General features: G+C 36.2%; 1 protein-coding gene across 11 annotated transcripts in view; it reads left to right on the top strand.

The window, feature by feature from the left end:
- Positions 1-25,475, top strand: part of ORC5 (origin recognition complex subunit 5) — a 68,434-nt gene that overhangs the window by 33,470 nt on the left and 9,489 nt on the right. For 2 of the 11 annotated variants that reach the window (XR_005854027.2, XR_005854029.2), the window contains exon 14: positions 5,249-5,283. The exons of the other annotated variants lie outside the window; for them this stretch is intronic. The gene's annotated coding sequence lies outside the window, so the exon portion shown is untranslated. The remainder of the gene's footprint in view (positions 1-5,248; positions 5,284-25,475) is intronic. 11 annotated transcript variants of the gene reach the window in all.

The following is a 25,475-nucleotide window of genomic DNA, read 5'->3' as shown; positions in this document are numbered from 1 at the left end:
TTTATAAGATTTTGAATTGTACTTCCACTTGAATAGCTTAAAACACTTCACGGTCTTTTTTGTTTGTTTGCTTTTACTATTCTGAGCTGGTTTCCAAATAGTTTTCCAGGTAATTAATTAGGAGGTCTATTACCTTACAGCATCTATATTTTTTGCTGTTAGATTGCCACCAGGTGTTTTTCTTCTTGCTTGTGTATAAAATAGGGAAATAGTAATTGTACAGAAGTTTTAAAAAGCTGTAAATCAAACATCAGTCTTTTTAACTGATTCAGCTTTAATTTTGTGCTCTTTCATTTGTAGACCAAAAGGCTGTACATGAACCGAATGCTTGCAAATTCTCCCCATGTGCTATCAGAAAATAGCATGCCTTGACTTTAAAGTTGATCAACAATCTCAGTCAGGATTCAAGGACAGGCAGCTGCTTTAAGATCTGCCATGCTGCTGATTTCTTGATGTTTCTTATTGCTTCTTGTTTCTGTGCATAATTTCTATTCATACCAAAATTGTGGTTATTTGCTTTTCCAAATGAAGCTTTCCTTGAGCAGAAAAAATTTGAATGTTCTGCTCAATGCTTGGGTTTATTAACGATGTTTCATTTCTACAAAACAGAATTTCAACTTAAAATTTCAATCTTAATGCAACTTTTGCCTTTTAATGTTGGTGACATTAATAATATTAATTAGTCATTGAACAATCTCGTACTTTTTCAAACAAAGTTAATGTGTGTCTTTTAGCTATGTGATATTTCCAGTTGATTCTTACTGTAATTGGGTTATATGAATTGGGTTATAAAATTTGATTTGCTCCCCCTGCCCTCACCAATTAGCAGAGCAAATGGCACCAAGGAAAACAAAAAGATACAAATTTACACTTCTGCAAATGAAAATTGTTTCCATTGCCACTTTAAAAGTTGAAAATTCCTCTGGTTTTTATTTTTGTGTGTGTGCTATTTTTAAATAACATTTTCACACATCTAGGAAGGAACTGTTTGAGAGGAAGCAAAGGTGAGGTTTTTAGACTACTGATATTGGAACAAATGTGAATATAGGTCTTTTCCTCCAGAATATCCTTTTTGTTGTTGTTGTTTTAGTTCTAATTTATCACGATACTGTTTTTTAACAGACTTTGTATTGCTGTTACGTGTCACCAAGGTGGTTGAATTTGCTTGTTTTCTAATCAGGAGATAAGGGAAGTTAAATTAGTGATTTGTGTACCATTTCAGAGGACACGATCTTCAGCTGTTTTTCTTCAGATGCACTTTTGTGTAATAACTTAACAGATGAAAGATGATACTTCCAGCATTGCTTGTGCCTCAGTCAGAGCTTGCACAGTTGATGTTCTAATTGGATGTATGGCTAGGTCGAGCCTGTGGCTGAAATATTTCAGTGGGGGGAAAAAATGAAAAATGTTCAGCCAGTGCAGTGATGTGGTATGTAGTCTGCATCCTACAGTAGCAGCAAAGTCACATATCTGGATAAGCTGGTTGATGTTTCCTAGCAGCTCGCCTTTGCAGCCCTAGGGAGCCACCAGCTCTATGATTTGTGTCCACATGTACCCAGTGTGTAGAGCTGCAAATGTGCATTAAGGCCAAGTGTAATTGCTACAGGATGGATGGATACCAGGAAGCTTTATGATATCTACCACAAGTGCATGTTGCACAGGTCTGTTCAGTCTGGTTTGTGGAAGGATAGTGTTTCATTTTAGATTTCTACTATTTAGACAGAAATACAGTATTTTCTTTGTGAGAACATACATGGAACCTTATGCATGAATTATCGACATTTATTTAAATTGAACGAGCTCTATTTACACTGAAGTGGATAAGTGTTGTTCATTTAATATCATAACAAGTATTTGTTTTTCTTATTATGGTTTACGCTGTGGATTGGTAGCCAAAATCCACCAATACTTTTGCCTCTACCAAAATGTTCTTTAATTTAAAAATGGTAAGTTCTTTACCAGGAGAGTGGTGAGGTGCTGGAACGGGCTGCCCAGAGAGGTTGTAGATGCCCCATCCCTGGAGGTGTTCAAGGCCAGGTTGGATGGGGCCCTGGGCAACCTGGTCTAGTAAATGGGGAGGTTGGTGGCCCTGCCTGGCAGGGGGGTTGGAGATTCATGATCCTTGAGGTCCCTTCTAACCCAGGCCATTTTGTGATTGTGTGATTCTCTGTGAAAATGATTTTTCGGTTGCTTCTTCATATTAATTCTCTTAGCCGTTTTTCACATGTCCTGTTTTCTATATCTTTTATTTTGCTTTTACTTTCTTAGAATTGTGGAATCATTAAGGGTGGAAAAGACCTTTAATATCTAGTCCAACTGTCCACTCTCCTGTGAAGTATGCTTTTCATCAAAGAGATTGCCTAGATTAACTTGTATCTGAGCTATGGTGTTGCTTTTATTCTCTAAAATTGAACCATCTCCTTTGTCGTGCTTACTTTTGCATACTTCATAAATAGTAACACCCCCCAGTACATGTGGAGAGAGGCCTATACAGAGAGATGCAATAACTTCAGAATATAATGACTGAAACATGCTGATAGGTAACTTCACTTCTGTCTGTATTTCACTGTAATGCATTGAAGTTAAGACTGTTAGGTTATTTTAAAATAGATTTGTTTTATGTTTATATTTTTATTTAAATAGTTATAATTTAGATATTTGTGTAAGTAGTATACCTATATATGAAAACATTGAGTATTATATATGCCCAATATTAATATATGTAGAATTGATTTAGTTAGAATTAATTTCTAATCACAGTGCATTTGGCAAATGAAATTTTCTCAAAGGCTGTTTCTCTCTGTAGATATATAATGACTTATCTGCTATCTTATACTTCACAGCCTGTATTTCATTTAAAGATGTTTCTGATCTGTTTAATGCTGGATCCAAGAAAAGCATTTGAATTTCATTAAGAGATCCACAAACTCCTGAAACTGATATAAATATGTAAGAATTTGGAATGAAGGTTAAAAATTAACATTTTCCAATCTGGCAACCCCATAAATGCAATTCCAAGTGATGCTGGTTGCAGAGCAAGTGATTTTATCTGAAGGTGGAATAAGTCTACAGCTCTAAGATTTAGAGTAGTGTGTTAAGTACCAGTCTGATACAGATCTATTAGAAATGCATAAAACCCCTGATGTATATAGAATGCTCCCAGCTGGAAGGAGCCAGAGGAATGTAATTTCCCTTGATTGAAGTATCCTTTCTTGGAGCATAGAATACTGTCAGGTTTGTTTTCTTTTTCCTTCCTTTCTTGACTGCCTCACGTGGAGTAGAGTAAGGAAGAACTAATATTGACGTATGTAAACTGGAACAGTTTATGGCATTTTACCTACAAGATTTATTTGCCTATGTTTTGCTAGCAGCGTATTTTATATCTTGCTATTTCGTATGTTAATTTGATATTTAAACTACTACTTTGTTATTGTTGTTGCCAGCTATGGTAAAATTCAGATGGCAAGGTGAGAGTAAGAATTCTGGTTTAGTTACCTACTTATTTGATAAGGAGTTTCCTTTTTGGCATGGCCTTTCTCAGACACCAGATAGTCCTATTCTGATCATAGTGCTAACTCTGTTTACGCATTATGTTGGATCTTCTTGATGAGGCAACTTTGAGAAAGAGTGCTGTCATCTTAGTGTTTCCCACTTGCAAAAAGTGTAATTGCTTCTACAAAGCTGAGATTGTGTTAATGTTTGAAAATACTCCCCTTTCCATTCTACACTTGAGAACTCTTGGCAGAAGAAGAATTACTCTTTCTTTACTCAATCAGCTGTTCCTGCACAGTGTTCCAGCCTTCCATGCTGTTACAGGGACTGCTCATAGGAACGTTTTACATCCAACCTGTCTGAAGTGTTTACTGCTAAGATGTGTGGGTTTCCAGAGGAAAAGACTTGGTTAAAAATACATACTGTGTACAATATAGCTTCCTGTCTAATCATTCTAAAGACTTTTGCTTCCCAGTATTCCAGATGATTGAACGTAAACTCTATATTCTGGGGTAGTTGTCGTTACTGGTAATTTTCATTACTGCTACAAATAAACTTCCTTTCTTTTTGCAGTGCCTGCGAAGGTACACATATATTCTGTGCTGGCAAAATGAGTATTATTCTTACATAACGTCACTAACAGTTCTGTGTACGTTCAGTCTCATGCAAGTTGTCCAACCCCTGCAGGCATCTTGTCCATATGGGCCTGTAATTTAGCTTCTTGATCCAGTGATGTCATGACTACCAATACCTACTAGAGATTGTTAGAACAGCTTGCTGAGCTGTTGGCAAAATTGCAGCTGTATTTTCTATGTTTTTATAATATTAATGTTGCATTTGATCCTACCACATATATTATTCTGTAGGTATATTATGCATCACGTGCCTTATTTTGTTATATCTATTGGTTAGAAAGTTTAGTAATCTGTTGGTCAGTACTCTGTTAATTTTTAGTAGGTTTGGAATGATGTCGATAAGAGGTAATAAATAACTCAGTTTTTCTATTACTGGTCACCAAACTGATCTGATGGAAATTCACAACCTTAAATGGGAACTTGTGATGCATAGCATGGGAACATAGGTTAGCACTTCAGCACTGGCTGTGGCAGCTTGAGAAAGCCTTCTTTTTTCAGAAGAGAAAGGAAAAACATGGCTTTTAATCAAATAACTGACTATACTTTAAGCATCAGTATGGCTGTGAATAAAAATAAATGTATTCCTAGTGCTTCATTCCTCCTAGTTTTAGTTGGTACAGAAAAGATCTTGTAAAACTGATCTTGTCAAACTGATGTTTGAGCTACGCTGTGTTGTTTGATCTACCTTGATCTTGTTTCATTTGGGGAGGGTATGTTGTTAATGAAGCTTCACAGTTTCTTGGGAAGCTTTCTTAAAGTATTTTCTTAACCAAACTCTGTTCTGTTCTGCTGGAATTCTTCCTTCTCAGTAGAAAACTTATTTCTCCAAGGAGCTTCTGGTAACAGTACCCAGGTTTGCACTTCAGCTGTTTTTAAGGCACAGATAAATGTATATAACAAAGGCAAATTGTTGTGAATTATTGAAAATCAGGTTAACAGAAGAAATTCTAGTTATGACAAGAGAGCCTACTGCGAGGGAGGGAGGGAGGGAAGGAGGGCTTCAGATATGATTGAGTCTGAGGAGGATGAATGGAATTTCTAAATTTGTTCTGCCAATGCTTTTAGTTAGAAAAAATGAGCAGCTTTCTAGCTATATTTGTTCTTTTTTATTATTTTTGTAGCATCTCTATAAGGATTTGCTGACTCTCATAAGCCAGTAAGTAGCTATATATAATGCTCTTTAAAATTTGTTTACAATAAATTTGTACTCTTAAAATATGATCAAATAAAAAGTGTGATTTTTGAGATAGATACGCAGAATTGCTAGGGCAGTGGTGAAGAATTTTAAATACTCTGAATGTGTTAACAGTTCTTGCAGCCCTATTACCCTTATATATTCCTTTATGCCCTCACATCATATATTGTATGGTGTAAAAGAGGGAATTTGTTGCATCAACCAGTGGTTTCTTTAACTTCTGTTTTGTCAGTGCATTATTTGTAAACAGTATTTGAAGTTCGAAATTTTAACTTATCTATGGAAATGTGTTAGCATATAAAAGAAGTAAATATGAATGCATGAAAGTCGGAGCAGAGTTTATCCCCTCCCAAACTCTGTCCTTTCCATCCCTTTCTTCACATGCTTATTTAGAAATTGGTTTCATGTATTTAATGGAACATCATTTAATACTCCAGGAACAAATTCACACTGTGTTTACATCAAGCAGTTGCAGCTGAAGCTTGTTAGTGATTGCCTCCCAGATTAAAAAAAAAAAATCTTCGCTGTGGTACATGAACTCCTATTGTTTGGAGATAAATAATCGGCTCATCCCCTCTTTAGGGAAGAACAAAGAACATAATAGTACATCTGGTTCATCTGTTAAGACAGCAAAGATTAATTAAGCAAATAGTGCACAACCTCGCTTGATAACGTATATATCTAAAAACAGCTTGTATATGATAAGTTTTCTAATCACTTTCCTTTAACTGTTTACTGTATGCACATAATCTGCTCCAGAATTGCCAGCTATTCGTCAAAATGACTTAGGATACAACATTAAAATAAAGTAAATTGGAGAGTTAAGGTAGAGTTTATTACTTCTCTTGCAAATCTCTTGTATGATATGGGACTGTTGAACACCCAGGTGGCATCATAAACACTATTCATAAATCTTGTTCTCTTTCTTAAAAAATAACTGGGATGATTTCTCTGCTAATGTGGATCACAGACTGGGAAAAGGAGCCATCCCCTTACCAAGAATTTGTATAGAACCTGGTTCAATGCAATAGAATTTCAGGACTGTTCAGGACTAGAACAGGACTCAGGTCAAATAGCAACATAGCGTCCCAGTTTCTCCACTGCCCTGGTGACTATAATTATTTCTAATTCTGAGTTGAAGACTACCCACGGCCAATTTTACCTCTTTTACTCTGTACTGCCATTCTTTTTTTTTTTTTTTAACATAAATAGCTTTACTTCTTCCTTGGCATTTCCCTCAGCAGGGTTGTAAGGACACAGATATTCTGACATGGTCTTCATTTTTCAAGGTTTAACTCATGCATGGGACTTGTACTTTTCTGCACATACAGTAATGAATATAATTGCACATAAATGGCACAAAAATGATTCACAGTCACTGGTAGAACAGTTGACTGTAATCTTGCCTTCTTTTTACTGGTACTCTCCTCAGAATGGCTCTGATAAGTTCTCTGTCCTCCTCTCCTGCTTCATGTCTATTCCATTTCTCTGTCTAGATTATGTTCTCTTTAGGTTCTTAACCCTCATCTGTCATTTCACTACAGGTTTTATCATATCACATGTGAAATTAATCTGTAGCATTGTATCTGTACTGGGAGAACTCTTTACAGTTTTTGATGACTGGGAAGATACCAGGGCTGTGTACTTGCACAATGATAGAGCACAAGGTAGCAAAATGATGTATTAAAGAATATGTTGGATCACTTCAGTGAATACTTGTACTGTTTCTGCCCTGCCAACTGCATTCAGTTCAAGCCACTGACTTTCTACTTGACATCCCTCCTCCTCCTCCAAGGAACCTCTGCTGCTTTCTATTCATTTGATATGGAATACTGTGGCTTGACACAGCATCTTGGATAAAAGAAGCAGCTGCATTACAGTTAATTTGAAGGGCAGGATTTCAAAATATGAAGCATGACAAAAGAATGCCTCTTGATAGATGAGGAGTTAAGAATTGACATAATCTCTCTTCTCCATCTATGGAAATGAAAATTGACAATTACACAGGGGAAGCAATGTGGAAGACTGACAGCAGGGTACGTGTAAATCTGAAAAATATGAGAAGTTTATGTTCCAAATGAACATTACAAATACTGCTTTTTAAAATATGGAGGAGTCATAGAATAAGAAGCTAAAATGTCCTAACGTAGCTTAGACTTGCAAAAGTTTGATCCATAAAAGTGGTTTTTTTGTTTGTTTTTAAGAAAAAATCCCTATGACTTGGCTAATGAACAAGTAAACCTGCTGTAAAAGTATTATTCTAAAAACTGATAATGGTGCTAATTATCTAAAGGTACAGTAGGTACTATGCATGGTCTCTGTCCCTGATACCTTGTGCATTCCTTTGTCAAAAGGTGAAGTACCATTAGATTTGTCTTCACTGTACTTTCACAGTACGCACATATCTAAGGTAGTCAGTAGTGTGAGTTTCTAGTTAAATGAGAGTAATAGTCATACAGAGAACATCATCTCGTGCACCCTGTTGTAGATGTGATCTTCTGAAAGTTTTCTGATTTTGACAGTTTTTTCTGTTTATTAGATTACAGTGACATGTGTCTTTGAAGTACCAATTTTACTTCATCAGCTAGAAGCTACATAGCTACAAAGTAAATATTTACATTTGAAGCTATCTTAAAGTTATTTCACTTCTGAGGACTAAGAAGTCTTACTCATATTGGCTAGTAAGTACTTTTTCTTAAATATCCTGAATTACTTGTAAAACAATCAAAAAACTTGCCACCAGATGCACCTTCTTGGTTGTCACGTTCCTTGTGAAAACTTTTGCAGAGCAGGAAAAACAGTTGATTTTTGTACCCTACCATTCATTTCATCACACCTGTGGATTGAGTTGTCTGGTTATACTGTAGTATATTTGGGGATATATAGTTACTTGGCTGGCAGGCTAGTGCCAGCTTTCAATTTGCAGAGCTGCTTTTGATTTATCTCAAAGGACAAGTGCTTAAATTCTGTCTTTTTAATGCTGGGATTTTCCTGGTGGACACTTACTCCACAGAATTCTGTGATGATGATCTGTCATTTTCCATCCCTGAATTTGTGTGAACCATACATCTTTGAACCACATTTCAGTAACAGCAACTGTAGCATGGCTTATTGTCTTGTGGAGAACATAAATTGTGGGGTTTTCTTTTTTCTTTCACACGAGAAAGCCAAATATGACAAGAAAGGCAGGATTTTCTGCTCCCATTTTGAAATATGAGGAGACTGGGTATAACCTCTGCATGAGAAGCTCTAGAAGAATTGGAAAAAAGAGGCTGTTCAGATATGAGTTCAGAAGATGCTTTAGAGGTAAAATTTGAAAACATGAGTTAGCTTTTTTAGAGGGGATTTTAAGGCACAGTTTAACAATTGAAATTAAAATTGAAATACTTTAAGACATATTTTAGATGAGCAGAATGTCAATGCTTATCTGCAAGCACGTTTCACTAACATGATGGGGCAATTTTACTTCAATCTGATGAACTTCAATTACCTTGCAGCTAGCCCTGTGGAGAGAGAAAATATGCCAGTACCAAAAATTCTGTATTTTAATCTTCAAATTGTTATCTCTTTTATTATAACTGATACTCAATTCTAAATATGATTATAAATTAATATACATTTCCATTTCAAGCAGGATGTGTGGCCAGTTCTTTGTAACAATTCATGTAGAACATTGAGAGGTGTCTGTGTGTGTTTTTACATATATAATTTCTTTCCCACCTGTTCCTGTCCATATATATTTCTTAAAGTGTAATGCAAATCAGCATGTTAAAAATAAAGACCAGGGAGAGTGGTAACAGGAGTTTTTAATAAAAGACATAGAAAGAGAGATCCCTGTTCATTTAGTTTAATAATTGAGGACCATGTGTGACCTAGATCAAATGAGCAAGAGGGCACTCCATGTTCGAGGTATCTAAGCAAGAAATATGAAAATCAAAAGATGAACTGATTAATAATATACAATAAAATAAATTGCAGTAGTTGATACAGAGAGTAAGGAGTTTGACTTCATGGATTACTACGGAGATATGAGAATAAAACTGAAGATTGTAGATAGAAAATTATCTTTTCCAGACTTTGTTTATTACTAGTAAATGGCCTAGGAAGATGTTTTGCAATAGATATTTTCTAGCCTGAAGTGACCTCTAATGGATGTGTAACACTGATGGTGCAGAGAAAAGCTTTTTAATAATTTGTGTGACTGTAGTACTTGTGAAAGATGCTAGACTGACAGTCTAGAAGGATGGGTAACGGAAGTTATCTGTTCTGATTCACTGAACAGGTATAGCAGTGACATCAACAGTGTAATCTCTCTGTGCTTCTTGTTAACTGGAACCTGAAAAACCTTTTATTTTTCTTTGTTGACTCACTCTTAACAGTGCGAGATTCTGTAACATAAAATGCATCAGGCAACGAAGAGAGGTAGTGAAGGGGGAAGGATGAAAAGATGTGGTGACTGACTGGGGCTGTTGCAAAGTTGGCTGGTCTGTTGATGAACTCATACTTGACCTGCTTTTTCCTTCCCTCCTCCTATACAAAGTAAACACAGAGAGATCTCAACAGTTTTAGTCTTATTGTGGGCATTAAAAAAAAAAAAAAAAAAAACTAGCCCAAGAACTGTGATTTGACCACTTTTTTTAGCGTATTTACTGTGTGGCCATGAGGAGAATTGGACTATATATTAATGACTGGGAAAAGTAAAGAGGTACAGGTAGGGATTTGACAAGGCAGTTTCTCCTTAGGAGAAAATAAATCCCCTAATTATTTCTATCATTATATAACCACATTTAAACCAACATCTTACTATCATGAAATGTATTAAAAATAAAAAAAACTTTAACCTACACACTGGCTGGAGTTTACTTCGTGGAGCTGCACTTCAGTCAGATGAGAGCAAACCTGTCTGACTCAGAGGAAGCCTTTGTAACTTTGTGTTGGGCTTGGGCACTGAGGATAACTCAATGTTTTGGAGTGGTCATGGAGAAATATAAGAAAATGTGATAGGAATCACAAATACAGGACATAAATAATCTTTAAAGTCTTTATCCATTTAGCTTTATTTTTAGCTAGAATCATAAAATCACTCAGGTTGGAAATTACATGAAATATCATAGAGTCCAACCATGACCTAACCATACTGCCCTAACAACCCGCTGCTAAAACATGTCCCTGAGTACCACATCCAAATGGTTTTTAAACACATCCAGGGATGGTAACTCAACCACCTCCCTGGGGAGCCTATTCCAGTGCTTAACAACCCTTTCTGTAAAGAAGTTTCTCCTGATATCCAACCTAAACTTACCTTGGCACTACTTGAGGCCATTTCCGCTCGTCCTGTCACCAGTGAGAAGAGACCAACCCCGCTCTCGCTGTAAAGCACCTCTCAGGTTCTGGAAGAGAGCAATGAAGTCTCCCCTCGGCCTCCTTCTCCCCAGACAAAACAGCCCCAGTTCCTTCAGTCGCTCCTCATAGGGCATATTGTCCAAGCCCTTCACAAGCCTTGTTGCCCTTCTTTGGACCTGCTCCAGCACCTCAATGTCCTTTCTGTACTGAGGTGCTCAACACTGAACACAGTACTCGAGGTGGGGCCTCACCAGTGCTCAGTACAGGGGCATGATGATTTCCCTAGTCCTGCTCACCACACCATTCCTGATACAAGCCAGGATGCCATTGGCCTGCTTGGCTACCTGGGCACACTGCTGGCTCATATTCAGCCGACTGTCCATCAGTACACCAAAGTCCCTTTCCATCAGGCAGCTTTCCAGCCACTCCTTCCCCAGGCCTGTAGGGTTGCCTGGGGTTGAGAGTCTGCAGAAATAAATGCAAAGAAAAGGGATTGGTTATCTGTACTCCCAAGAGCCAAGGATGTTTCAGATCAATTTCTCAAAGTTAGTGGTACCTGAAATCTGACAAAGTAGAGCCTGGAAAATAATAGCCAAAGACAGAAATGAGTCATGTAAATAATTTCAATTTATTTGACACTTATAATATTTTTAATAAGCTAAGATACTAGTCTTTAGTACAGGTAATTTTTTTTCTCTGGTTGTTCATTAGGAACAGAGAGGGGAAATATGATCTTGATATTTTATCAAATAGAACAGCCTACATATGTCAGTGAAAAACGTCAGAATAAATGCATAAATTCAAACTAGCAGACGTAAGTGGAAATGGCCCAATGCAAATCTGTTCAGAGAAAAGAAAATAATTGGAAGATACTAACACTTGAAAGAAGATGTAGGCACGAAGAGTGGTAAAAATTAAAGGCTAGAAGGGAATGACTTGTGAAGAAAGATTAAAGGAAATGAACATGTGTAATTATTACATATAGTTATCTGTGTGCTTGGCGATGCTCAGATGAAGAGGGATGATCCTTATACTAATTTGGCTAAATAGCTACTGGGGGATGATGAAAATGTCTAAAAGCATTTATAGCTTTCAAGCAGCAAGAAAGGATTCATTTTGAAGTCCGAAGGAGGTCTAAGTAGGAGTAATGAAATAAGATGAGGTGAAGTCCATGTTTCAGTACTTTAAAAAAAAAAAAACAAAAACAAATAACCCCCGCATGTTGGAGACGCTAAAGTATATAATACTCTCTCCTGAAGTTTCAGTGGATTGTCCCACTATGTGAGCTATTTGAAATTTCAGTGAACAAAGCATTTGTAAATAAACTTGAGAAAAGAATTCTGTATTGGAGGCAGAAGAGAGGAAGATGGCTTTATAGATACTTTCAATCTATAATTTCTATGATATCACATGGTATAAATTGACAATATAAGTCTTCTAGTGTACTACTGAAACATAATTTATGTAAATTCTCTTTAGAATAGGCATTAACCTTCATCCTTACTTCAGTTCTGCATTAAGTCTTGCCTTTGATACGGTAATCTTAATTAAAACTGAATATTTCATGATTTAACTCCCTCTGCATCCTGAGTGGAACAATACTCTTATCTGTACTACCTATAAAAGTGCTATCTATATACAGGATCTATTGCATCGGTTGATAGTCATATTCATATGAATAAAAATGCTGAAACTCAGAGGTTTAATTTGTTTTAAATTATTTTTATTTTATAACCAGATAGTTAAAAGCCAGTTTTACAACTTTTTCTTTAAATTACATTAGGAAATATCTTATGAATAAGCACTATATTCCTCTAGGATAACAAAAAAATTGCATAAAAAAAAAAGATAAGTATTTGGAGATGTGATATGTGTCATCACAACTGTCAGTCACTGTCATCTTCATAGTATATAGGTAGTAAGAGAAAAACTGCTCATTTTGATGATAAATCCTAATATGTTTTAAATAGGAAGAAGTTAAAATTGGAAATCAGGGGCATAAAAGTTTACCCATGTACTTTTCATCTGTTTGTTGTTGGTCTGTTTTCTTTTTCCTTTGCTTTGTAGTGATTACAAATGAGCACTGACCTAGAGAAATATGGAACTAGCCCAGCACTCCAAGTGCGTGCTCACACATACATCCGAGACATACCCTTAATGTAGAGGAACTCTGTATTTGAAGTCACTGGTAGACATATTGAGATTGCTCTCTGCTCATTAGTGGAACCGTTCTCAAAAACCAGAAAATGTCAAATGGGCAAATAATTTGTTTCGATTATTTTATAATGTTTTGAAAATATATTTATTCCTTCTATTCATCTGCATGTGCTTACTGTATAGCCATGGCTCAGTACATTGTATAAAATGACACACAGTTACCAACCTGATCAACTTTCTAAATGTCTAATAGGAATGTACAGTAAGGCTGCAGGAAATATAACATTAAGTGACAGTACTTAGAAAAGATTATGCAACTTGGAGTTAAACTAGAGAAGTTAAGGAATCATATGAGAATCCATACAGAAAATTGTTAAATTTATTTTGAAGCATGCCATCTTTTTTGAAGTTATTTAATTCCATATTGAAGTAAAAGTGACTTAAGATTTCAGATGAAAATATAGCAATGTCACATCCTAATGTCTGGAATAATCTTTACTGAGTAGCTGACTTTATATTTAGATAAGTCATAATTTCATGTGGCTGGAATCTTCAGATATGTTGAGGATTTGGATGACCCAATATAAACTAATACTGTTGTACTTCTGTAAGTCTAACCGCTTGATTAAATAAGGTTTGCCAGTCATTCCCATCAGTACTTTGCATTTTCCTTTGTTTTAGCTTTTTTCTTCGTTGGATCTACATTATATTATTGGATTTTTCCATTACAGGGAATCTGGAGAGCAAATTCAAAAGTTAAATACATTTATTGGTTAGAGGAAAACACAGAAAGCGAGTAGTAAATAAACCAAGTTATATCTCTGGTTCTGCTACTAGATCTTTATGGAAAATTTTAACATCTGGTCTCATTGAAGAAAATGAAACTATTTCATTAACACTGTTTCCTTGCTGTATGCCTCTGTCTAATGGTATTTCCAAATGTAGTGTGTAGCAGTTACAAAGAAGTTGTGAATTACTAATGCTGTATGTAGCTCTAGCCCAGGGGATTTTGTGTAGCTGCTTACAGGGAACCCTAAGGGTTAAATTCAGTTAAGCCTTTCCCCAGCTTTCTGGGAACCTGGCAGTAGCTTTCTTTCAGTTGCTTTGTGATGGGAGGAACAATACCTGAATTCAGCCTTGGGTTGTGCTGGAGACAGGGAAGGCACTAGGTTATAGTGTCAGCATTGGGCAGTGCCCAGGGAGTGCTTCACCCTGTGGCTCAAAAAAGTGGAATGTTAACAAGGCAAGTCTAAGATAAGACCATGTGTATGTAGGGTTTTGTTGGTTTTTAATCCATTTCTCTCTGCTTGTGGTTTTCTTTTTAGTTAAATTAATCATGCTAGCTTGAATAGGCTCCATTCTGCCACTGGAAATTGTAGCCTAGGCTGCAGTTGGTGATGGGCCAGTCCCCAAGCAGGGGGACGGGAGATTCCCCTTGGGCAGGGCTTGCCACATGAAAAAAATTTTCACTTAGAGACTAAAAGCTAAGCCCTGAACCTAGATAATGGTTATAACATAGTCTCTGAAAAATCTTACTGTCAGGTATTATTTCATTAGTCAACTGAATGGAAATTACATTTCTGAATGAACAACTAACAGTTGATTTGCAAAGTGGGCCATCCTGCATACATTAACAACTATTGCCCGTGCTTCATCCATAATCCCCTCAAAGAGCAACTGCTTATGGGGACCACCAGGAAGGTTTGATTGAAGGAAGCTACTTAGGAATCTTGTACTTGTTCCAGTTTTCCAAATTTTTTTGTCTTTGGAAGAAGGTTTGGGTTTCTATCTGAATTTATTTATTTTTTAAAAGAAGGATATGTGTTTAGTTAATGAATTGCTGTAATTCTACTTTCAACTGTTCTTGTTTTATCTGGAATATTGAAGTACTTCCTAAGTTGTTGAAGATAAAACTCTGGCCGTGCTTCCCTTCCACCCCCACCACAAGTCCGTAGTATGTTTGAATGTGATATGTATCAGTGTCTATTCCATATCCTCAGAGTATTGACTTTTCAGAGGGCTGATTGTTTCTTGAGCTTCTCCTAGCCTGGTTTCCTGAATAGAGTCCATTGCACATCTGTCACATCTTTCATCCTATGTACATCCTCCAAACATTTTTTAGCTTATCTGGTTCTGGCTAAAATGGATGGAAAGATGGATGTTTCAAAGACATTGAAGTCCAACAAATGTAATGAAGGGTGGTGACCACTGTCTTCTGTTCAGCGGTTTTCCAGTTTGAGCTGGTGCTGGCCATCCACCAGCAGCTAACCCGGACTCAGCCGCAGGGTGTGGAATGTTTTCACCCATGTGCATCTGGGGAACAGAAGGTGTGTGGTGTGCCAAGGGTTATGATGAGAAACTGAAAGGGGTTGTGAGCACATAGAAGTAGCTGAGGTTGTAAGAGCCATGGTCAGGGGAGTTATATTTGAGTACTTTGCGTTGGTAAAGGCTTATGGATATAAGTTTTTTTCTTTACAGAACAGTTTCTTATTTAATTCAGTTGAAACATGAAACATTTTATCACTTACATTTTATTATGTTAAGCATTTTAATACACTGAAATTCTGTAGCCCAGAAATTACAGCTTTGTATAACTGCAGAATTCAAAGGCAGCTTTGTGGAGAGCATCTGGCCAGAGAAGCTACCATGTCAGATATTGTCCCAGTAGATTATGTATATTTTTAAAACATGCTATTGTTTTTGTAAACTTCTTTCAGTCAGATTACAGGGCTTTCAGAACATTCTGCTGCAGAATATTGCTATATCTAGCAATGTCTTCTATTGGCAGTAGTTTGGTATGAAGTATCAGCTTTATCATCCCTTGCAGGTTTAAAAAAAAAGAGCATGGATATTATTCCGTTCTTTGAGGATACAGTATTTCTGTTGTTATGATTAATTGGAAATAGAACAAGTTTTAAATAAAACTTTTCAACTAGTGCATGGGCCATACAGGCTGAACCTTCCTGAGAGGTTTGTTCTGTTTTGTTTGTTTTGGGGGGCTTTTTTTTTTTTTTAATGATCCTACTTAAGAGAATAAAAAGAAATCTCCACCGTGGTTGTGTGAATTATTTTTGAGCTGAAAAATTGCTCTTTTACATGAAATTGTGAGTTCTGCCAGTAGAATACTGGAATTATATTTTCCTTTTCTGTAAGAACTTCATAAGGAATATTAATCTCGTTTAGTTTTGTGTGTGTATGTATTTACAAAGGGTATACCAGGACAGCTTACATTTCAGTGTATCAAAATAAGTTGTATTTGGATGGTTTGGAGAGCTCCAGCTCCATGAAGGCAACATATTAAAATAAGATTTTTCTCGGCCTATATGGTTTGTGTGCATGAATGTACTTAGACCTGAATTGTCCCCAGTAATGGAAGAAATCTACCAATTGCTGAAGTTGGAGGAGGGTACTTTTGTTTCTACTGTTAAGTTTGTTGGAGTAGTTAAGAAAAAAAAAAAGTGATGAAGGTCCATGGCAAACAAGATCATTGTTTTATAATACACTTCCAAGTCTCTTCTTTAAGGTAACTTTTGAAAACATAAATTTAATACATGCCAGACACTTTGTTTTGGCTGTCCTCTAACTGCGAGCACAAGATTTAAGTAATTCCGGAGCATTTTATTAGACAGGCAGATCCACTGCAAATGAAGTAAAATGATCAAAACTGGAGGGAAAATAAGAATAATTCATCCAACTAATACATGCATGCATTTAGTTTTATTTAATTTATAATACTGTTATTTTTGGTACAGTTTTGAGGAAATCATTTGTTGCTTTGCTAGAGATGTGGTTTTATTGACAGTCACATAAATATTTGTTGATATTTGAATATGTCTACATCTATCTGTTTTATGTTTCTTTAGAGAGAACTGAGTTTTGGATAATACATTCACTACTTGTAAAACCTCCCCCACTGCTTCCAAAATGTCAAAGGCAAGCACAGGGATTTAGCTATACAACTTCTATTGAGATTAATTGGATTTGTATGGCTTCTATCCATGCAGTTCTTCTGAAAATATTATGGCTCCTTGTATATAAAATGTAACAATATGGTCAGGAACATAATATCACAAAGAATATTTGGTCTGAACAGTAAAAGCAGGTTTAACTTATGTTTGCAGATTAATAACTTTTGGTTTACTATAAACGTAAGGTTCCTGTTTCAGTATACTGAGTGAATACTAAGCATGTTCTGTGCTTGCCTTAGGGCTTCATTTTTTCTTAAATGCATGAAGCATTTACATAGGAGTCTTCTGTACTTAACTCAGGAGGGGGAAGAGCATTTCTGATTCATTAATCCCTTTTTCTTTTTGTAAGTAACTGGGTCCTTCACATCATGCCCTCAAGAGGTGTATAAAATATACAAAGAAGTGGGAGGAACAAGCAAAATGATGCCTGGCTTGCTATAATGTATAAATTCAAAATCTATCTCTCTTTGCAAGTAGAAAAATAGCGAGGAGGGAAGGGGCAGCACTAAATTTACTGCACGTGCTTGCATGATGCACAGGTTTGGGATAATTATTTTCTCTCTTGTTCAATAAAGTGAGTCGTTACCATGGTAGCATTCATATTGCACGACTTCTCTGCTATAAAATAGATTGGGAATCGTTTTACGGACAGAAAAGTCTTGTATTTTTTATAAACATTTGTTCTGTTTTATTTTTTTAGCGTGAAATTCTTTGAAATGCAATTCCCAAAGTTGGTAGCTTTAAATTATTCTTGAGGTGAGGAAGTCTCAGTACACTTCCCAGAGAAAATCAGCCATGTGTTAATGATGTGTAGTGCCTTTGCCAGACCAGATATGCAAGGACAGAGATACTTTGGGGATGTAGTTTTGATAACTCGTTAACTTTGAAGGAAGTCTGCACTAATACTTCTGAGATCGTTATTTCTTTTAGTAAAATCAAGTATAACCGTTAAAGAGGGTGCAGGCTGCCAGGCACCTCAGAAGGAACAATTTGGGTGTCCTGATTGGATAACTAGCTCCTGCCAGTGGTCCGTTTTAATGACCCTTCTTGGACATGTCAAGAACTTGCATGTCTGACTTTTCAGTGACAGAGAGGGGAAGGCCTTCAAGTTGAGTGTTGTCAGACCTAGACAGTATTTTGCCTCTGCTGCTTGAGTTTCCCTTACTGAACAGCAGCGGGCTAAAACCAGTACTCCCTGATCTGCTGATTCTTTGATACCAATTTTTGTTATAAGCATTTATTGACTACAACGCTAGTTCTGATATGGATAGGTACAGAAGGAATAGTTCTGTTTCTGTCTGCCAGAGAGATTCCAGAAGATACCCTTGGGACTTATTTATCCATTATTTAAAGCTTATATGAAAAACCTTCAAGGGATGGAAAAGTCTTCAAGGTGTAGCAGTCAATGAGAATGACAAGTAGCTGTTCATCGAATACTTATATTGCCTTTGCCAAATCATACACGCTTCCCCTCTTGTTTCTTTGGTTTCTTTTTTTCTCCTGTTTTTCTCATTGCAGTACACAGTATAGAGAGAGATAGACTATATCTATAGATACAGTCTATATCTCCCACTGTAGATAGAGGGAGAATGACTATCTTTCATCCATAAGGTGGAAAGACTTCACTCATTGCTTGATTCTTTCCTATGTTTTTGCATCTTTTCATTAATCTCTTGCATGGATTTTTTTGGTTTGGTGATCAACATAGTAGTTTCTGGGGTATAACCCTCTTTATGGTGATAACATTCAAAAATCGTATTTATTATCAATGAATGTTACAGAAAAGTCTTGATACAATGATTAATACAAAATACCATGAGTGGTACAGCCATCAACTGCAAAAATCGATGCTAATTAGTCATGGAAACTTGAGACTTGCATTTTTTGATGGCATTGTATTCCTCTGAAACTAAAATGGGATGTCCTATGCTGGTTTTTCTATGCATTTAATCCTTTCCTGGTCTACCTATAGAAATTGCATGGTGCAGCACATCAGTATTTTAGACTCTGTTGATCCATAAATGATTATACAATGATCAGGGAGCCATATAGTCAATATTTATTGGCTACACCAATTCTTATCCAGACTTCATAGCAAGATGCTTTAAGATATGAAGGAGGATTGTATCTTTGAGTGTTTATGTCAGTCTAAGTAGTATTATCCTTGTATCATGGAAGGACAGGACAAATACTAATTAGCTGCATGCTGTTCTCATGCAATACTTTCCTTTTGCAGGTATTTAGATGGAATGCACGCACTGCTCCAAAGAGCGATTCCAAGAACAATTTCAGTAGATTACTTGAAGTGTAACAGCACTTGATACAAAGTTTGTCTCTTCCTCTGTCCCAACCTGGATATTCTGTTCCCATTTTATTACTTGTCTGTAGATAAAACTGAGTTAAATTCTTTGCCCTGTATAGTTAGCAGATATTACAGCATGCTAGTTCACTAGTTCATCTGTTTTCTTGGTTGACTGTGAACTTTTCTACCTGACATGTGTGCTTGCCAAATGTGTTAGAAACTATTTTTTCCCAGGTTTGGAAAGCTAAGTGATACACGGTGTAACTAGCAAATTTGACAGTTGTGATGGAAACTGCATACAAAAACAGTGTTGTGTTTGCAGAGCAGTTTATTTCCTTTCAGATTAATTACTGACAGATGATGTGTTGTGCTGACAGATGATGTTTTATGCTCTTTATCTGATGAAGCATTACAACTGAATAAAAGATGGAAAGCGAGTACTTATGACCACTTTTAAGGTTCCTCTATCCAAGAGGCTTAAGGATATTTATAGATATATTTTGCAATTGTATCTAACAGGTATTTAATGGGTCACTGAAGTTAAATTTTTAATATTTCATGACATCAATTCATGGATGACTGGAAGCTTTACTTTCTGTAGAATGGTGAATACAAATGGATGTTACAAATTCACAGTCACTTTTGTAGTGTAAACTTGCTGCTTAGTTATCAATTTTTATTAAAAACAAAATGAAAATTTCTTATTGTTGATTGCAGCCATCGGTTTCTGTGCTGTTACAGTGGGGTTTCCTTATTTTTCAAGCAATTAGAGAGGATGATTGACTTACTGAGTGATGGTCTTCATCCTAGTATATGCAACCTTATCATAATTTTCTCCTGCAATGTGTTGATTAGGTTCATTAATTTCCTAGTTTGGCAATCTTTTAGCTTCAGTTCTAGAATGCAAGAACAAAATGAAATGCTGTATTTCAACAGATCAGATCCATATGTGTGAATAATTTTATATGTAATTACTTAAGTCCCTGAAATGGAGATTACCCAGGAGTAAGTGTATGTTGTGAAATTTCTCTTGCTTACAATTGTGTTGTACTCTTTCCTAAGCATCTATTGCTGCTCCTTTCAAGAGACAGCATACTGGGACAGAAGAGATCTTTTGTTTTTTTACGAAGATGATGTATTTGTATATTTCAGTGATACGATTAATTTCTATTTTTATTTCTGTTGCTGTCTGTTTCTATTATAGAACCACTGAAACGAGTGGAGATGTGTGTAGTCACAATGAATATACTGTTAATTCGAGTCTGTTGCAGTGCTTCTCTTGAGTAGTTGGGATACATTTTGTTATTGTGGGCAGTCTTTAAAAGCACTGAGCTCTTACACATGGTATGTATTTTGAGGGCAGGTTGCAGACTATGGAAGTTTATTAGAAACAAACCATATATGAGAAAGAAACTGAGAAACATTATTTCAAGACCAGGTTGGAGGGGGCCGTGGACAGCGTGGTCTAGTATCAGATCTGGAGGTTGGTGGCCCTGCCTATGGCGGTGAGGTTGGAACTTGATGATCCCTTCCAACCCAAGCCATTCTATGATTTTTACCATTAAACAGAATTTTAGATTTGATTTAGTAATCCCAAGGTACAAAATAAATTTCTTTAGATTGTCATTTTTTCAGAGCAAACTCCTACTTCAGACTATTGTAAATGTTACCATTTGTCTGGCCTTGTGGATAAAATGTCTAATTTTTGTATTTCAGAAGTATTTAGGTCAAATCTTCCTGGAGCAGTTGCTTTAATTAAAAATTCTTAAAATCTTTTTTCCCTACATAAGCTTTGGATCAATATTCTTTCAACACTTAATTATCATAATCATAAAAAAATAGACTGCAGTTAACATGCTTTGAAAATCTTTTTCTTAGAGAAAGCAAGGTAATTTTGTCTCAGAAGATACTCCCAAATATCTCATTGTGGGAATTATCCTTTTAATTTCATGAGTTCTGTTCACAGCATTGTGAATCAGTGAGTGCTGATTTTTGTCTGGGCTCAGGTCAGAAATATGAATTGCTTTCGTTATTTTTTCAGTACATTATTGTATCTGCAAACAAAACCAACAGCAGTGAAAGGTTAGCAGTTGTACACAGCTCTATATTTTGCTGAGATGACTGTATCAAAAATTTAGGGGCCTTCCTAAGTGAGTAATTCCTAATGTGAGTATCAAGTCATGTCATTATCACACATATTTGACAACATATTTAAGGTTAGTCTTTACTGTTCTGGATGCAGCTTGTCTTGCATTATCTAGAAAGCTGCCCCTGTGGGACAGAGGTGCTGTAAATGAAGAGTATTAACAACTAGGTGAAAAGTTACTGGAGTTTAGCATTTAAGATTGTGTGCTCAGTATCTTTTTCATTAGAAGTTCTCTTCAGGGAGACAGTCTGTGTGTATGCATGTGCATATACATATATATATATTCACATACGTAAATATAGCTTTCTAAACGCTTCTGGAAAAACACATGGAATGTAAGAGCTCTGATGCGGAAATGAATCTGGGATGGCAGGGTTACAGAGAGGCAGACAGATACTTCCATATTGCCTGTGCCTTGAAAAATACCAAGCCTTTGCTTGGTGTCCATGTTATGAAGCTGACTTAAGTAATAAAAAGAACTGTAAACGTCATTCTCCAGGCGTTCTTTTGACTGTCTGTTACCATTTTTGTTTGCTCTGATTTTAAAGTACAAAAGAGAAAGGCAAGTACTTTTGAGTCATCTGTCTACGACTTGTCTCTGTAGACCCTGTGGGTAGGAGTGCTTTTCCCAGGTTGTTATGGAATAATTCAGATGTTTGTGCATCCAGAAGATTTTAAGTACATTCAGCTCTTGTTTTTCAGCATTTTGGAGGATCAAAATAAACTGCAGTCTGTTCCAAGACTAGCAAATTTCTGAAGAAATTTCCACATATATCCTCGGGTACAGAAATGTATTTTGAGATAAAATTATCTAAGCAAATTCTTAGCGTGCCTGTCAGGGTAGAAGACAAAGTACTTTAAGATTGTTGTGAATTTACTTCTATTGTTCTCTTTCTCCTTGTGCACACTGAATTAATGCTAAAGTAAATGTTCTAAGAGAAAAAGGATCCTTCTCCAAATTTATGTATTAAATAAAAATAGTGGAGAATAAATTTATTTATAATTCTAAAGAGCCATCTAATAATAGTTCCAAGATGAATAAATTATTGAATTGCTTTCAGAAAGTTCTGTTATTGTGACAGAGTGGGTAAGGCTAATCTTTCACTGCTTTTGAGATATCTAGAACTTTTCTAGAAGCTGGTAGGAAGAAGCCTATTTATTTATTTATTCCCCCAGACTGCAGGCTATGGAGAAAATACAGTAATTAATATTGAGAAAGCTGCTGTGGAGACCTAAGAGAGAGGTGAAGGGGAAATATAAAGTAGTAGGATGTAGCAGATGCAGATTTTATTGATATTTATTGATCTATTTAAGCTCTGGTGAATGTGTCATAGCAACTACTAGTTAATATCAGACATGTAGGGAAGAATATACAATTGGCAAACATGGGATGAATGTAGTCTGGTGTACATTACAGCTTCTTACTCTGTGTGGCTCAGCTGTTTGCTGCAGATTTGACAGTCTTTGTGTTTAACAGCCCATGGTTGTATGGGTTGTGTTAAGCTACTTTCTTAACTTCATAAAACCTTGCATCACCTCACTGAACTTTCTTTGGCCAGGTGTGTCACAGACTAACTACATATTTGAAGAAATACCACCTCCTATGTTTTTGTTGCTTACTTTTTTATCTTGCCTTTTTATTTTCCTGGGGTGTTTACTGGACCTTGTTTCAGTATTCATGAAACAGGAACTTCGTTTTCACTGCATTTTGAAAAAGTTGTGGATTTTTTATTATTTATTTATTTACTTATTTGAAAATGTTTTTTGAAAGTAAAGATGTGAAGGCTAGAGATAATGAGAAAGTATGGGTGGGAATACGGTAAAGGAGAGATGAAAGGATGCTGCACTGATGACTCAAGATTTGCAGGTATCTGAGCCATTCTGTGATTCTATAAATTAAATTGTCACCAAGCAAAAAGATATAGAAGACAGATTTGAAGAGAGTTGATCCTAAAAAGAATGTAAATTCTAGGGGAAGGTGAGGATGTCTTCTTGAAGGAAAAAAAGTACATTTGCTTCACGTATGATTGAAGAGAAAAACCATCAAGGAAGCTTATTTGCAGGAAAATGTAGTGGAAACAGACAGCTTCTAGTATGCTGAAATGGTCTGAAAGAAGGTGAGTGACTTACAGGATGGGAGGAGGAGAGAAGGAAAAAAGTGAAAGATTCACACTTACGCCTTGAATCAGCCTATGAAATCAGCAACACGTTTTGTCAAATATTTAGTGTAAGTGGGACACAAAGTTAGACGGAGTACAACAAGGCAAGTGATACACATTGTTTATACAGTGGGAAAAATACCATATGGGAACGATGGTTATGACCCATATAATGGAAACTGGAGGAATTCTGTAATGTAAACATTCAAGATTCTACACCATGGGCTTAAGAAACTTTTCTACTATGAAGAAGTTCATGATATGCATTTAAGATGATATGGTACAAACTAGCAGGCTGAGCAGCATAAAATTCAAGAGTAAGTAAACATTTTTTTCTGAAAACAGAAGGATCATCTTTTAGAAACTCTAAGAAGAGTTGAAGGTTTTGGCTGTTTTAGTGATGGACTGAGTTACCAATGTGACAAAGCCTTGAAAGAGCCAAAAGTTTCAGTTGTTTAAATCTGTAAATGAAGTAAAGTCAGAGATGACCACAATACAGAGATGCAGAATAACAAATGCAAAAGATTTGACTGTAATAAAAACAGTGTGCTCATGTAAATTGGTCCTGAATAAAATGACTTAGGAACCTGAAGCAAGTTTCCTAGGATTCTGAAAAAGTCTTTCTATGGGAGTCATTGTATTAGAGGGAAAATGTTTCTTGCTTTTATGATAAAATTTAGTGCACTCGTGGAAAAAATGCTATGACATAACAGTTTCAGTAACACAGAATGATCATGATTCAGGAAATTCTAAGACTGAAAGCTGAAAGTAGAATTGTAGGGGTATTGCATGGTAATTTTTAAAGGAAAATGTGATGCAAATCTTCTTCCCTGCCATGCTGTCAGAAGTGCAGCCTGGTAACAGCTGAACATAATGAGAAAGCAAATATTTTAAAATTCTTAAATAGGTATAAAAACAGTAATAATTTTAAAAAACAGCAAGCCTAAGCAACAGCAGATTTTAGAGGTAACAAAGTGGTCTGAGCTATCTTGTTGAACATTTAGTGACAGTTATGCTGTCACATCTGGAATTTGCCAACATTTTTGTCTTGTTCAGGTTAATTATCAGTGCCAGCATTCTGCTCGCTCCATCTGAGGAAGTCTTCTGTAAAGTATTGTCAACCCATTGATGAGGCGTGTAGAGAGTGCTTAAGATGTATGTGGTGTGGTGTATAGAGTCAACACAAAAATATGAAAAGAAATGCAAAAATAGCTAGCATAGGGAAAAAAAAAAACCTAACAGCACAAATATTCATAGAAAAAAAAGAAGTCCCCTTCTAATGGGGACTGAATACCTTACAGTTGCACTGCAATGACAAATATGTCTGCCATGCTCTGCAGCATCTTGTTGAGACACCCATGTGTGTGTTACCAACAGAGTTCCTCCCTTGGAGCTATGTCTGGGATATCTCTCTGGCTTTGGTCAGAAACATTTGGGTTACATTCAGAAGATGGTTTAAAAAGAGAAGGAATAACTTAAGCTGAGAAAAAGAGAACAACTGAAGCATATAGTAGTGAACCTTTAACTCTACACTTACAGACTGTAAGCAGTTTGACAGGGTAAAGAATAAGGCAAGAATGGTATGGTATGGTTAGAAAGATTGGAGTGCTACTGAGATAGGAAACTTTGACCAACTACCAATGGAAAATGTGACAAAATACTTTATGAAGTATTTAACTGGCTGTTAAAATGTAAGCAGTCAGAAAAATATTGATTTCGTAATTTTTATCAAAACAGTTTTGATCAGTTGCTGGCTTAAATATATGTAATTGTTATTTCTATCGTTAATTTCCCATTTGTTGGCTTTCCTACCAGGGCTGGCACACCAAACGTACTCTGGATATAATTTTGATTGAAATCATTTTGAGCAGGTTTTTTTTCTGCTCACGTAATTTGTACTGGGGTCATTGGATTCAGCTCCAGGAGACTAGTTCTGCAGTCATGGTGACTGAAGTGTGCTTTCTAAATAGCATCTGGTTTTCAGACTGTCTTATTGAGCAGCAGCAGCTTTAACATGTGCCTGAGTTGAACTACATGCAGCAGTGGGGTTTGAACAAGTGCACGAGCTGCGTTTGTGC

The sequence above is a fragment of the Gallus gallus genome, chromosome 1, assembly GCF_016699485.2.
Source record: "Gallus gallus isolate bGalGal1 chromosome 1, bGalGal1.mat.broiler.GRCg7b, whole genome shotgun sequence".
NCBI lineage: Eukaryota > Metazoa > Chordata > Aves > Galliformes > Phasianidae > Gallus > Gallus gallus.
This window is presented reverse-complemented; position numbering and strand designations above follow the sequence as displayed.